The sequence below is a fragment of the Centruroides vittatus genome, unplaced genomic scaffold (genome assembly GCF_030686945.1).
Source record: "Centruroides vittatus isolate TY-2023 unplaced genomic scaffold, ASM3068694v2 contig_799, whole genome shotgun sequence".
Taxonomy (NCBI): domain Eukaryota; kingdom Metazoa; phylum Arthropoda; class Arachnida; order Scorpiones; family Buthidae; genus Centruroides; species Centruroides vittatus.
In genome coordinates this window covers 1,170,675-1,183,249 of record NW_027122516.1, presented here as the reverse complement: position 1 = coordinate 1,183,249, position 12,575 = coordinate 1,170,675, and the positions used below count along the sequence as shown (strand labels likewise).

Sequence of the window (12,575 nt, the reverse complement as noted above, 5' to 3'; positions counted from 1 at the left end):
ATATTCCATTTATATTCCAGTAAGTTATTTATTTTATTAGTCTTACAGTGTTTGATCTAGAGTTATACTTGGTGGCTGTGAACTATGCCAGACCAGAGTCAAGGCATAGTATAACAAAACAAAAATTAAATAAATGTGTCAGTGTGTGTGTGTGTGTATGCCTGTATTCAGGAATTTCCTAATAATATAACATATATTCAATATAGTGGGCTTCTGTAGTGTGATGTATGTGTTTCTATTCAACCATAATGTTCCTAGGCTTTTGTGTAGTGTGTGTGGTATGACACCTATAGAAGAGAGAATGGCAGGTATAATTAGCACCCAAACCATCCTCCACAGATGACTTATTTCTGGGCAAATTCTGTGTATTTACTGATTTTTTTAGTGAATGTGTTTTGTACATTGTGAGTGTTTGGAATGAATATGTCTATAATATATGTGATTTCATTGTGTTTGTCAATGAGTGTGATGTCTGGTCTGTTGTGGTAAATTGTTTTATCTGTGATTATGGCTCTGTCACAATACATTTTGTGCATGTTGTTTTCCAATACTGTCTGAGGAATGTATTTGTAGTATGGCTCGTGGATATCTAATTTGTGTTTCTTTGCAAGTTCTTGGCGTATTATATTTGCTACTTGATTATGTCTATGTAAATAATCTGTCTGTGCCAAGAGCTTGCAACCAGAAGTGATCTATTGTATAGTTTCTGGCATGATGTAACATTTTTTACATGCGTCATTTGTGAGTGTTGTATCTTTGAGTATGTGTTTTCTATAGTTTTTAGTGTTTATGACTTGATCCTGTATGGCAATCATGAACCCTTCCATCTTCCCAAAGAGACATCCCCGAGCTAACCAGCTGTTAGACACAGTTTTGTTAACAAAATCCTGGGTCAGGTCGTAGGGATGTCTGCCACGGCACTCCATGCCTTTTGAACCCACGGTTGCTTAATGGTGTGTTATTTGAGTTTTCTAGTTACTGCTTTAAGTAACTGTAATGATTCTTGTTTTTTTGTAGAATAACTCTTGAAGTGTCCGCATTTATTTGTAGTGAAGGTTTTTTATGTCAATCAAGCCTGTCCGCCACCTTTACATGGAAGAGCTAATCTTTTTATGGCAGATTTAGGATGATGTTGTTTATGCTTAGTAAATGTTGTTCTTATTTTTCTTTGGTGTTGCTCAAGATCTGTGTGAGTACAATGTATAACTCCAAAAGAATATGTGATTACTGGGATGACATATGTGTTTATTGCAATAAACCTACTTTGGTATTCTTTAATTAATCTTTGCTTTATTTGTGTATGTTCTGTTAGTTTGGCCTGTTGGAATCCTAAATACTTGTAGAACTCGCCCTCTTCCATGGATTCAATAACATCTCCATTTCCAAGTGCAAAATCTCCTTTCTTTGGGACTCCTTTTTCTACATGAAGTGTTTTGCATTTATCTAGGCCAAACTCCATTCGTACATTTATCTAGACCTAACTCCAAAGTCCTTGGAGTATGAATGTAATTTGTAGGAGTTGATGAAGTTGTTTTTGTGTGGATGCATAAAGTTTTATGTAGTCCATGCACATGAGATGTGACAACATAAACCATGTTGTTTTTTTCATGCCTGTTGTTGTTGTAGTTATTATTATTATTTTCTTTCTTCTTATAAATTCAATTGAAAAAGTCCTATTTGAATATTTCTTTTAAAATTTTATAATAAAAGCTTTTTAATAGTTTTGCATTATTAAATTTGAAAGCCAATATAGGCTCTACAGTTCTTTTCAACTATCTGCATGTTTATTATTTTTGGCACTTACCTTGCTCTTAAGGTTTTAGGATTTATTTTATTTATGTTTTTACTTTTGAAACAGCAGTAGGCTTAAAAATGCAATTGTGATTTAAGGCTTACTAATGCATACGTAATAAATTATAGTGTAAATATGGTTTTAGTCTTTTGTAACAACGTAAAAAAACGATTGGAGTTTTGCTTTAAGGGTGCAGATAGACCAGCAAGTTACTTGCAACAAACCTTGTGCAAGCAACTTTCACATGAGTTTATACTTCTAACAATAATTGTTCTAATTATCTGTTGGAAGTGTTACATGAGTTCTGCTTTCCCAGAGTTCTCATAAAACTGTTTACTCTCAGCAACTTAGACTTGTGACAGTGTTATTTGTCAAGTGTTGATCCCTTTTTTTCATTATATTAACTGACATAGCACCAGTAAGACATTCACATTGCAGTGGAATGTTAGTTCTAAGTAACAATTACAATAAAAAGAAAATCAAGCACATTGGGTAAAAAATGAATATTAATAAGGGAAGATATAATGATTTGCTCAATGATATAAAAATTGAAGATCCACAACAATTTAAAAAGTTTATTTCGATGTCTGTGGTATAACATAACACAGAAAATACAGCCAAGTAGATATAAAAACATTAGTCTCAAAACTACTATTCTTTATTTTCATTTTCTTCACTTCCTGAATAAAACAGCTCCTTAGGTTGTGTAATTTTTGTGAAATTTTGTTGCAATTAATTTTAACATTTCTTGTTTGCTTCGATTTCTGTAACTTAAATAATGCACATAATAATGGTTTTTTTTATACAGAGATATTAAACAGATATTTAAATATTATAATAATATTATAAAGAGATATTTATACAGAAATACTACTTTTTGCATCACTCCATATCTATTCGCGTAGTGTAGTGTTACAATGTAACATATTCTGTCTTTTAGCATTAAAACCAATGTTTTATTCAAAAATTGCAAGTACTTTTGATAGTTTATAACTGTCCTCTTCGAGCTGATTCAATTAGACCAAATTGAATAAGGTTTTTTTTCCTTGTTCAGCTTGAGTCTAATTGAATCAGTCTTAAGAGGATAGTTGTAAATTATCAAAATATTTGCAATTTTTGAATAAAACATTGGTTTTAATGCCATAAGACAGAATTCATTGCATCATAACATTACACTAGATCATCATTTGGCATGAGATGAAATTACCTTTCTTATCTATTTGCCTTCCAACATGTTGAACTCTCACTGTTTAAATCACAAAATATTGAAACAAATTGAAAGTATTTCAAGAAATCAAATGACTACAGTTATGTCTGTTTAGACAAGCAAGCATTGGTGTCATAAAGACTTCTGGAAGTTCCAGAAAGCAACTGGTACAAATTTTCTCCTAAATGCACTCTAAGGCATTCACTTTACAGCAGTGGTATGGAACTTAACCTGCCATGTAAGGAAGATATATCTGTATATAATTTTTTATTTACAGTATTATAACCGAATACATTGGAACCCCGTTTATCCAGATCTCTGGTTTATCTGGAATAAGAAAGATAGACATACAGAAAACCTATATATATGAAAAAAATCTAAGAAATAACTTGTTAGTAGTACATTCTTGCCTGAGTATAATGTTGCAGCTGTAAAAATAGTGTTTTCCCTTGGCTCAATGCCAATTTTGAACACCTGCAACTTTATAACCAAGGATCTGGTAATAAAAATACAGTATAGCGTATCACAATTACTTCACTTCAAATTAGTCCTTTGGTTTCCCTATGGAGCACTAAGTCTAGTTACCAGTTGACCTTGAAAAGGGTCATAAAGAGAATTTCCACCCCACACAAATGGTCAGGAAACTTATGTATGTGTACTGTACCAGCTGACAGTAAACAACAAACTGGTATTTTTTTTCTTTATTTTTAACTGTTTCCACCCTGTGAGCACTAAGAGGGCCTCTTTAAGCAAGCCCATTATGGGTTCAGCCAAGCCCACAACGGTGCATGCAGCCAGTGGTGAGGGACAAGGGCCGACATATCCAATTGGATCACCCCCCAAAACATTCCTGGGGATTTTTCGACCTATCCGGATTCAATCCCGGGTCCCCCAGAGCGGTAGGCAGCCACCTTGACCACTTGGCCATCCGGCTGTCAACAAACTAGTACTGTGTGTAGATATGTCTTTTGCTTTATACTGTTACTATTGTTGTAAAAGTATATATAATGTACAATAAATAAAATAAACCGTGTTATTTATGTCATTAACGAATTTTCCAGATTATCCAAATTTTTGGTCATCTGGATCAGGCCTAGTCCTGTTCGAGCCGGATAAACAGGGTTCCATTATTCTTGTCTAATCATAGTTTGCAAGTGTTTATTCATTTTCAAACTGACAAACTATAATTATAACTTTTAAATACAGATAACCTTTGGGTTATCTGTATTTAAAAGACAATTTGAAAGCAGGTACGAGTTATATGCTGATATTTTAAATAGCAATTACAAATTCATCAGTTTTTCCTTTGTCTAAAGTCACTAAGAGCATCTGTAGATGAAATCCTTTGTATACTATATATATTTTGTATACTTTATATATTCATTTTCAATTGCAATTTTTCTCAAAATTACCAATGACATATATGTATATATTGTCTTTAGTTCTCTCACATTCATTTTCTGCATGCTCAATCCAGGCTCTAATTGATATTGAGACACTCCTATTTGAATTGATATCTTGAAAACTGACAAACTTCGAGTAGCTATCCCATGTATAAAGTAATTTCTGCTAAAGTAATAACTGGCTTTTAGGATACTGCAACTCAGTTTCACAGATTATAAAATTATTGTTTTATTTAATTTACCTGTACATATACATTTTAATATTGCGTTTCGGATTTGTTCGTCCCTCATCAGCAGATATTTATATAAACATTCTACATAAAAATTAAAATATAAATACCTGCTGATGAGGGACGAACAAGTCTGAAACGCAATATTAAAATGTATATGTCCAAGTAAATTAAATAAAACAATAATTTTATAATCTGTGAAACTGAGTTGCAGTATCCTTAAAGCCAGTTTAATAAGTCCTGTTAATAGATATGTACTAGTGGACAAAATAAGATTATAATAAGTTAAGGACATTGAGACATATTAATTTAATTTCAGATAACTTTGATGGCTAAGGCATACAATGTGATAATAGCTATCCTAATAATCTAACTTATTGCATTTTTCATTGCAATAAAAGAATTCTGACAATTAAAATATTTACATATATTTAAAATAATAGTCCTAATTGCACTAAATATTTCTGTTTTGTTTATACATAACAGTATTACTTTCTGCCATTCTGAAAACAAAATTGAAACTAAAGGTAACATCATTATAATTTTGGTGTATTTTCTTCATTTTTTTTAAACTAAACAATGTAGTAGAAATCTTTTCTATAGTAATTAAAGGATTTGTATACAATTTAAATTATTATTAAATAACTCAAGTTGGAAGACAATAGTAAAATAAATCTGTGTGTAACACTTTTTAAACAGTAACTGGATGAATAAAACAATTTAAGAATTCGATTCGATAGCTTGATCATTAAAATTCATCAAGTCTTTACCATATAATAGGGAACACCTTTCATTGAACAAGTTGGATGCCCAAGGACAAAGTTTTTTCATCATACTGCTTTGTTTCCCTCTATGAGTTGTTTTTTTTTTTACAAAATATAATAACATATATTAATAAATACATTGTTCATCAGTCTTATATATCAGTCCTCTTTAGTGTCCACAGGGGAGAAAGAATGAAATATAAAAAAATAATAATAATAATATTAAATATGAAAATAAATCATTCTTCATATTCTTCTTCCAAATTTACTTTGTAAATGTCTGTGTAAACTAAGTGCAAAATTCTCTCTAACAAATAAGAGCTGAATGGTAACTCTTTCAAACTAAAGTGAAAACATACCTACGTTAATGTCAATATTAATCACCAAGGTGGATGTATAGCAACATCAGTAAATCATAGACCAAAACATCAACCCCTCCATATAATGACCCATTCACATACAAAGCCTCAGCATTTACAGCAACGATCAGAAAGACATTCACCAAATGTTTTTAGTATCAAGGACATGCACAAGGAGATGAAATATGTTAAAAGGATTGCTAGACACCACAAATACCTAGATACCTTAGTGAACTGCTTTGTCAAAGCCTTTGTTACAAAGGATCCAAAGACACAGAAATAAAGGAAAGACTATAACCACTACTGTCTCCTACAATCCTGTGTTCAATCCATTATATAGAGTAGTAGCAAAGGCAAAGAATGCAACACTACTATACAGGAGGAACTCAACAGTATACTAATTCTTATACAATGAGAAAGATGCACAATAGATCAGTTTAAAATTCCTGGAGGAGAGTTTGTGTGTATGTAAATAAGGTATCACTACAAGACACAAAGTTCCACACATGGAGTGAATGCATTAGAGCAACTTCTCACTCCCCCTCCTGGAATGTTTAGAAGTCCATAAGGCCAGCATAAAAAATGATTGCACTCAACATCCACAACCTTTGCCACATATGCAGTCACTGAAATTGAGTTACTACTTAATGAAACCATGTTAATCCATCCAGTAAGGGAGGAGGGAATTTAAAATATTTTTGTAATAGAAACTTTTCTGAATGAAAAACCAATTGCATCAACTTTAAAGACTGTGATGTGATGTATAAGCTATAACAGATGATGACAGATTTATTCTTAAGCTTTATTTTCATTCTTGATCTCATCTTTACTTAGTTTGGGCTTTCCCTCAAAAATTTCAACTTACGAGAGTAGATTTTTCTACTAGTGCAAGCTATGTCAGAAAAACTCTGAGATGGTGTTCTTTTTAGTATTACAAAGAATATGAATTTTGAAAGATTGTTCCTTCACTGATGTTCAAAAATTGGAAGTAATGTCTGAATTGGAACAAAATGGTATCAATATGAATTTTTTCTCTTTAAAAGCTCACTGAAAATAAACTTTAAAAGACGGAAAACATTTTGGTGTTAATGCTGTTTGACTGAAGTTAAATGTTAGTGTTTTTTTTTTTTTTAAAGAGCTGAATGATCAACTTTCCAATTCATATCATTGGACATTGACTTCTAATTTTTTCTGAGTTTATTTTAACAATTATTACTATATATTAATTTATTTTTTTATAAATAAAACAGAGAGAAAAGCAGCAGTATGATAAAAAAAAAAAAAATTTGTTTCTAGGTAGCCATTTATCTTGGACGCACAAAGTCGAGACGATTTCTTCTCAGTATAGTTTTTTCATTTCACTTCATTTTATAATTACATCTACAATGTAAAGAAAGAACATATAAAAATACATTGAAATAAAAAAAACATTTTATTGTTTAACACAGAGCCTTATAAACTGAATATCAGTATCATGTCTTTGAAGGATGACCCAAAGGCATGGGTAATATTTATAGGTGGGTTATGCAAAGGTTTTATTTTCATTATAATAATTTTGTATGAGTTATATACTGTCAAAGATTTACCAGATAAAAGTTATTTCTTTCATACCATCAAAGGTTTTATGCACAAAATTACAATAATCAAAAATAAGGTTAAAAAATTATATCAGATTAAAAAGATGATAATTTCTGATCTATAGTCATATCTAAGAATCATACATATCTATAAATATAGTTTCCAATAATAACAGTGCTAATTAAAGGACCGAATAACACTATAACAGAGTTATTAATTGAAATAAGGTTAATTAATTGCAATTCCTAAAAATATATTGTTTGTTCATTTCTTTTATTTATTTTTCTTCTTAAATGAAATATCTTCTTTTATTCTCTATTTTTTTTTTTTTTTAATAAAGCAAAGACAATTATAATTTGAATCTTTACTTTTACAATAATAAGTGCAGAGCTGCAGCCAGGAAGTTACCAGGAAGTTACCAAGAAAGACAGTCTCCATTCAGAAAAATCATTTCAATCTCAAAAAGATATTCTTCTTTCTTGCTAAACTGATTAAATATTAATAAAAAATAGATAAATAAATCATAGTAATTATTTAAAATTACTATCTACCAAAAGAAAACTACAGTAGAGCATCGATTATCCGACTCAATTGGGGACTGGGGTTGGTCGGATAACTGAAAAGTCGGATAACCGAAAAGTATGAAAAAATACATTATTACTATAGTGTATTAGGCCTGGTTTAAATACTAGCCTCCCTTTCATGGTCGAGCCAGTGCTGCCAGCTAAAACATGCAAAAATTTAACAAAAATAATATTAAAGTGGCCAAGACATAACCAAATATTGTAGCGCCACATCACTAGCGGACATTTGAATTTGCCGACTAGAATGTGGTCGGTTAACCGATAAGTCGGTTAATCGGGGTCGGATAATCGATGCTCTACTGTAATAACAAAAATATTTTCATATTTTATTTTTTATATAAATAAATATATGAAATTCTCAAATATTTGTCAGAAATAAAGATTTAACAGAGATTTACAGATTTTAAGATGAATGAAATATTTTAAACAGCCATAATCACTTAGTATGGCTATAGTAGTTTCTACCCAATCTTTATCAGTTTCTTCAATTACAATTGTGTTTAGAATTGAAGTCTTGGATAAGACAGACATCAATATCATCTTACACACAATACAAATAGTATATATAAAATATCACAATCATAATACATAAAACAAACTTACATACATTTTAAGTAAATGCTAAATAAAAAAAAAGTGATAACAAATGTAATAATTCTAATCCAAAATACAATAAAGTATTCCTACTGCATAGTCATTAACTAGTAAGCTAATATTACTTTCAAAACAAAAAGTGAAAACATTTTTATTTCAAAAGAATGATCTAAAAAAATAATTAGCATCCAAGAAAATTGAACAGTCATAAGAAATATTTAATAATCATAATTATAAAATACCAAATTTAAAAATAGCATTTAATCAGTATCTTAAATTGATGTTTTTATTTTCCATTTTCAATTGTAAATAATTTAATTAAAACCACTAAAAAACCTAATAACCAGTAGAGTAAAAGAAATAAGTGCTAATGTTTTCATCTGTGTTGAACAGGCATCATTAGGCAAACTAATCCCCATCTGCCAAAACAACAGGGGATTGCCACACACCTGCAAAGAGAGGAGGTGATATAAAAACAGAGAAAGGGGAGGGGAAAGGATAGTAAGATTTATAGTTCAAAGAAAGACTAATGCTGTGGAGAAGGAGTCAACGTTGCAAAAATTAATATCAGTGCTCTTGCAAGTGGCCTTACAAATTTTCACCTGCTCAAGATGTTTGAGAAAGGGTTGCCGGGAAGAGCTAGAGCTATATAAGTAGCATGTATTGTGAAAGTCCACATCAATGTCTGGGTCAGAAGTAAAGATAGCCAATGCAGTGTTGGCCAATCCTTTCGTGATGGACGTCTGATGTTCCTCAAGGCAGGTGTTTAAAGGGTGCGCGATGTAGCATCCTTTATGTGTGTATTCTAAGTGATGGCTGGATCTATGATCAGTGATGGGAATAATGTAGATGCCTCGTTGAAAGTGCATGTCCGGATGGTCTTTAACATTATGGAGGGAGGAAATCGAGGGACTTCTATGGAAGGCTAAACAAAAGTTATTTTTCTTGGATATTTTCTTGTATAGGGAGGCTAGCTTCCTGTCATAAGTGATGGTCCTATAAACAGTGTCTTAGGTTCAACTTTTTAACAAGATGGAAGTGGTGGAGGAAAGACAACATATAAGGCCTTTAATAGTCTGTGGAGAATAGCCATGCAGAGGTGCATACTGAGTGATCATTAGGAGCTCTGCATTTCTGTCATGCATGTTTGACCAATGGGCGAAAACCCTACGAATTAAGACCTTGAACTCAGCCATCTTGGAGGTGAACGGATTATGAGAAGGGGCAGGGATGAAGGTTGGGTGGTGTGTAGGCTTCCTATAGACCTGAGTAGTGAAGAGTCCTTTAGATGAGGAAAGCTGGAGGTCCAGGAAATGAATAGTTTGACCATAGTCTTGTTCAAGACAGAGCCAAAGGTCATAGGGGTTGTTGAGTTTTTGCAGGAATTCCTGGATACAGGATTTGTTTTGTCAGATTATGAGAACATCAGCAATGTACTGTGTATATAAGAGCATGTGGTGTAAAGACGGGAAGGATGGCAGTCTCAAGCTGCCAAATAACTAGTTTGCACAAGGTGCCTGATAGGGGCTGCCCAAGGGACACCCCAATTTCTTTACTCTGCTGGTTATTACATTTTTTAGTAGTTTTAATTCAAGTATACCTTGTTTTTGAGTGGAAGTATTGTAAATAATTTATTCTAATGCCAAGAGCCTGATAAAATGTTATAATAATGTATTAATAAATTCAGCCCACCAGTGGCCAAGTGGTTCCATTTCCCGAAGAATGGGAGTTTGGTTGTGGGTTCGTACCTTGCCAGGACAAGCTGGCCATATGAAGTTTTCAGAGTTTTCTCCATGTCTGTAACAGGGGCTAGTTACCCTTAAAAAGACCTCCCGGAAGGTATTCCCCCTAGGCAGATCACCCAAGTGTCACATTGCCATAACTTAATAAAACAAAATTAAATTCTTAATTGCAGTCTCTAATATTCAAGGTGGTATTATTTAACAAAAAATAAAAAAATGAAGATTTTTATCATCAAATTTTGAATATAAAAATGAAAATAAGATATCAGAAGTTCAAAATCAGAAAGGAATTTTGCAAAATATATGAGTTAAGAAATATGTGACAATAATATAAGTCATTTATAGTAGGAGTATAGAATTTTTTCTGTATGAAAAAGAAAAAAAAACTACTAAACAGCAGTATAAATGATGTTTCTTATAAAGCTCTCTTCGAGTGCAAATACTGAAGGTATTTGTACTTGGTCAGTAATATCAGGTGCACTTGTATATACTTGCAAATACTGAAGGTATTTGCAGGTCAGTAATATGGTCAGTAATATCTTCAACTGTGATTTTTTATATTAGTTGTTTTCTAGCTTTGGAATAGATATTTTAAAAGACTATCTGAACTTGCTGATTCTGAAGTCTACCATTCTTCAGAACAGATTAATTCATATACATGCCAAACAGCATAATTACTTGATTTCAATTCAAATGCAAAAAAGATGATTTTTCACAGAAAAATTGTGCATGTAATTAAAGTTTCTATAGATGGCACATTATTTCTTGTTCTGTCATTAATAGCTTCGGATGACTGACAATGGAATCTATATTTTTCAAAAAGTAATTTGATCTGACTAAAAATAATTTTCATAGAAATGAAAACAAGAACTGGTTTAAAAAAAAAAAAAAAAAAATACAAATCCTCCACAGATTTATCAAAGCTGTTTTATTAAAAACTGTCACATTTTAAATCTTCAAAATATATTAAAAGAAATTTTAATACATCCTGAAAATTATTCAATATTGATGCATACGTTCGTGAGTCTCTGATTATAAACCAAAAAACTTCAAATTCAGCAATGTTTATATTAAAGTAATTATTACAAGAAAGATTGAACAAATTAAAAAATATTCATGTCTTATATTGTTTAAAATATTGTTTTATATTTTTATAAAGACAAAACAATATTATAGATAATTTCAAAAAATGGACCACGGCTTTTTTTACAATAAATTATTTATTTATTCCATACTATTAATAATTAAATGATGCATTCAAAGTATGCTCGACATCTCATTTATGTTTTAATTCAGAAATGGTCTTCTATTTGAAAACATCTTATCCTCTGCCACTTTTCTAACTGCTGATTTAACGTAACAAAATTTGCAATTTGTTTTGTCTCTCGTCTGTTTTATCTTTCTGTGTTAAGTTTAATCTTCCACACTGATGAATATTTAATCTAAAACTCAATATATATTAGGAAAATTTTAAAGAATTATTATAATACAAAATAGTTATATGCAAACAAATAAAAGAATGGCTTCAGAACCTTTCAAGAGAAGGGGAAATCACATCAAATTTTAGCATAAAGTTTTATAATCCAAATACCTATTATTATAATTTTCATGTAATCTAATATGTCTTAAATAATTTCACAATTAAGAAAAACAAAAAAGTTATATTGTCATTTAATAGCTTCAATAAATAAACCTTTAGTTATTAAATAACCCCTTACTAGTGATTTTATTGCTATAATATTTATACTCAATATTATTTAATTTAAAAATGGCCACTCACGAAACATATTATTGTTTTAGAGTAACATATGTACTGTACTGTACTTATACACTTTTAAAATATCCGCAATAATTATTAAGGAAAAATATAATAATTATAGTAATTTAAAAATAATACAGGTTCAGAAATAATTTGTTTTTCCTTTAGTATTTGTTAAAGATATCACATATGATTATTATTAAATTCATATCCTTATATTAAATTTCAACAACCATATTACTCCTGCAATTTTAACTGACATGAATTCTGTATTTTATTTCTTTTATATTAGGTGGTTTATTTACAATTTCGAATACGAATAACTAATAGACAAATTCAAAATTTTAAACACAAATAAATATTATACAATCTCATCACATTTATTCAAAAACAAGAAAGCATTTTTATTATTATTTAAAACAGTAATATAATTTAATATTAACTAAGTATAAAACATGAAACTCGACAGAATTACATTACGTCGCGAAAACAATTTCTATTAACGTGTAAAATAATTTCATAATTAATCGACATTTACTATTTATCAGTAAGAAAGACTTTTT

At 30.6% G+C, this 12,575-nt stretch overlaps 1 protein-coding gene across 3 annotated transcripts in view; it reads right to left on the bottom strand.

The window, feature by feature from the left end:
- LOC136981892 (uncharacterized) overlaps window positions 1-12,575 on the bottom strand; it is a 79,992-nt gene that overhangs the window by 64,630 nt on the left and 2,787 nt on the right. The gene's annotated exons all lie outside the window — the stretch shown is intronic.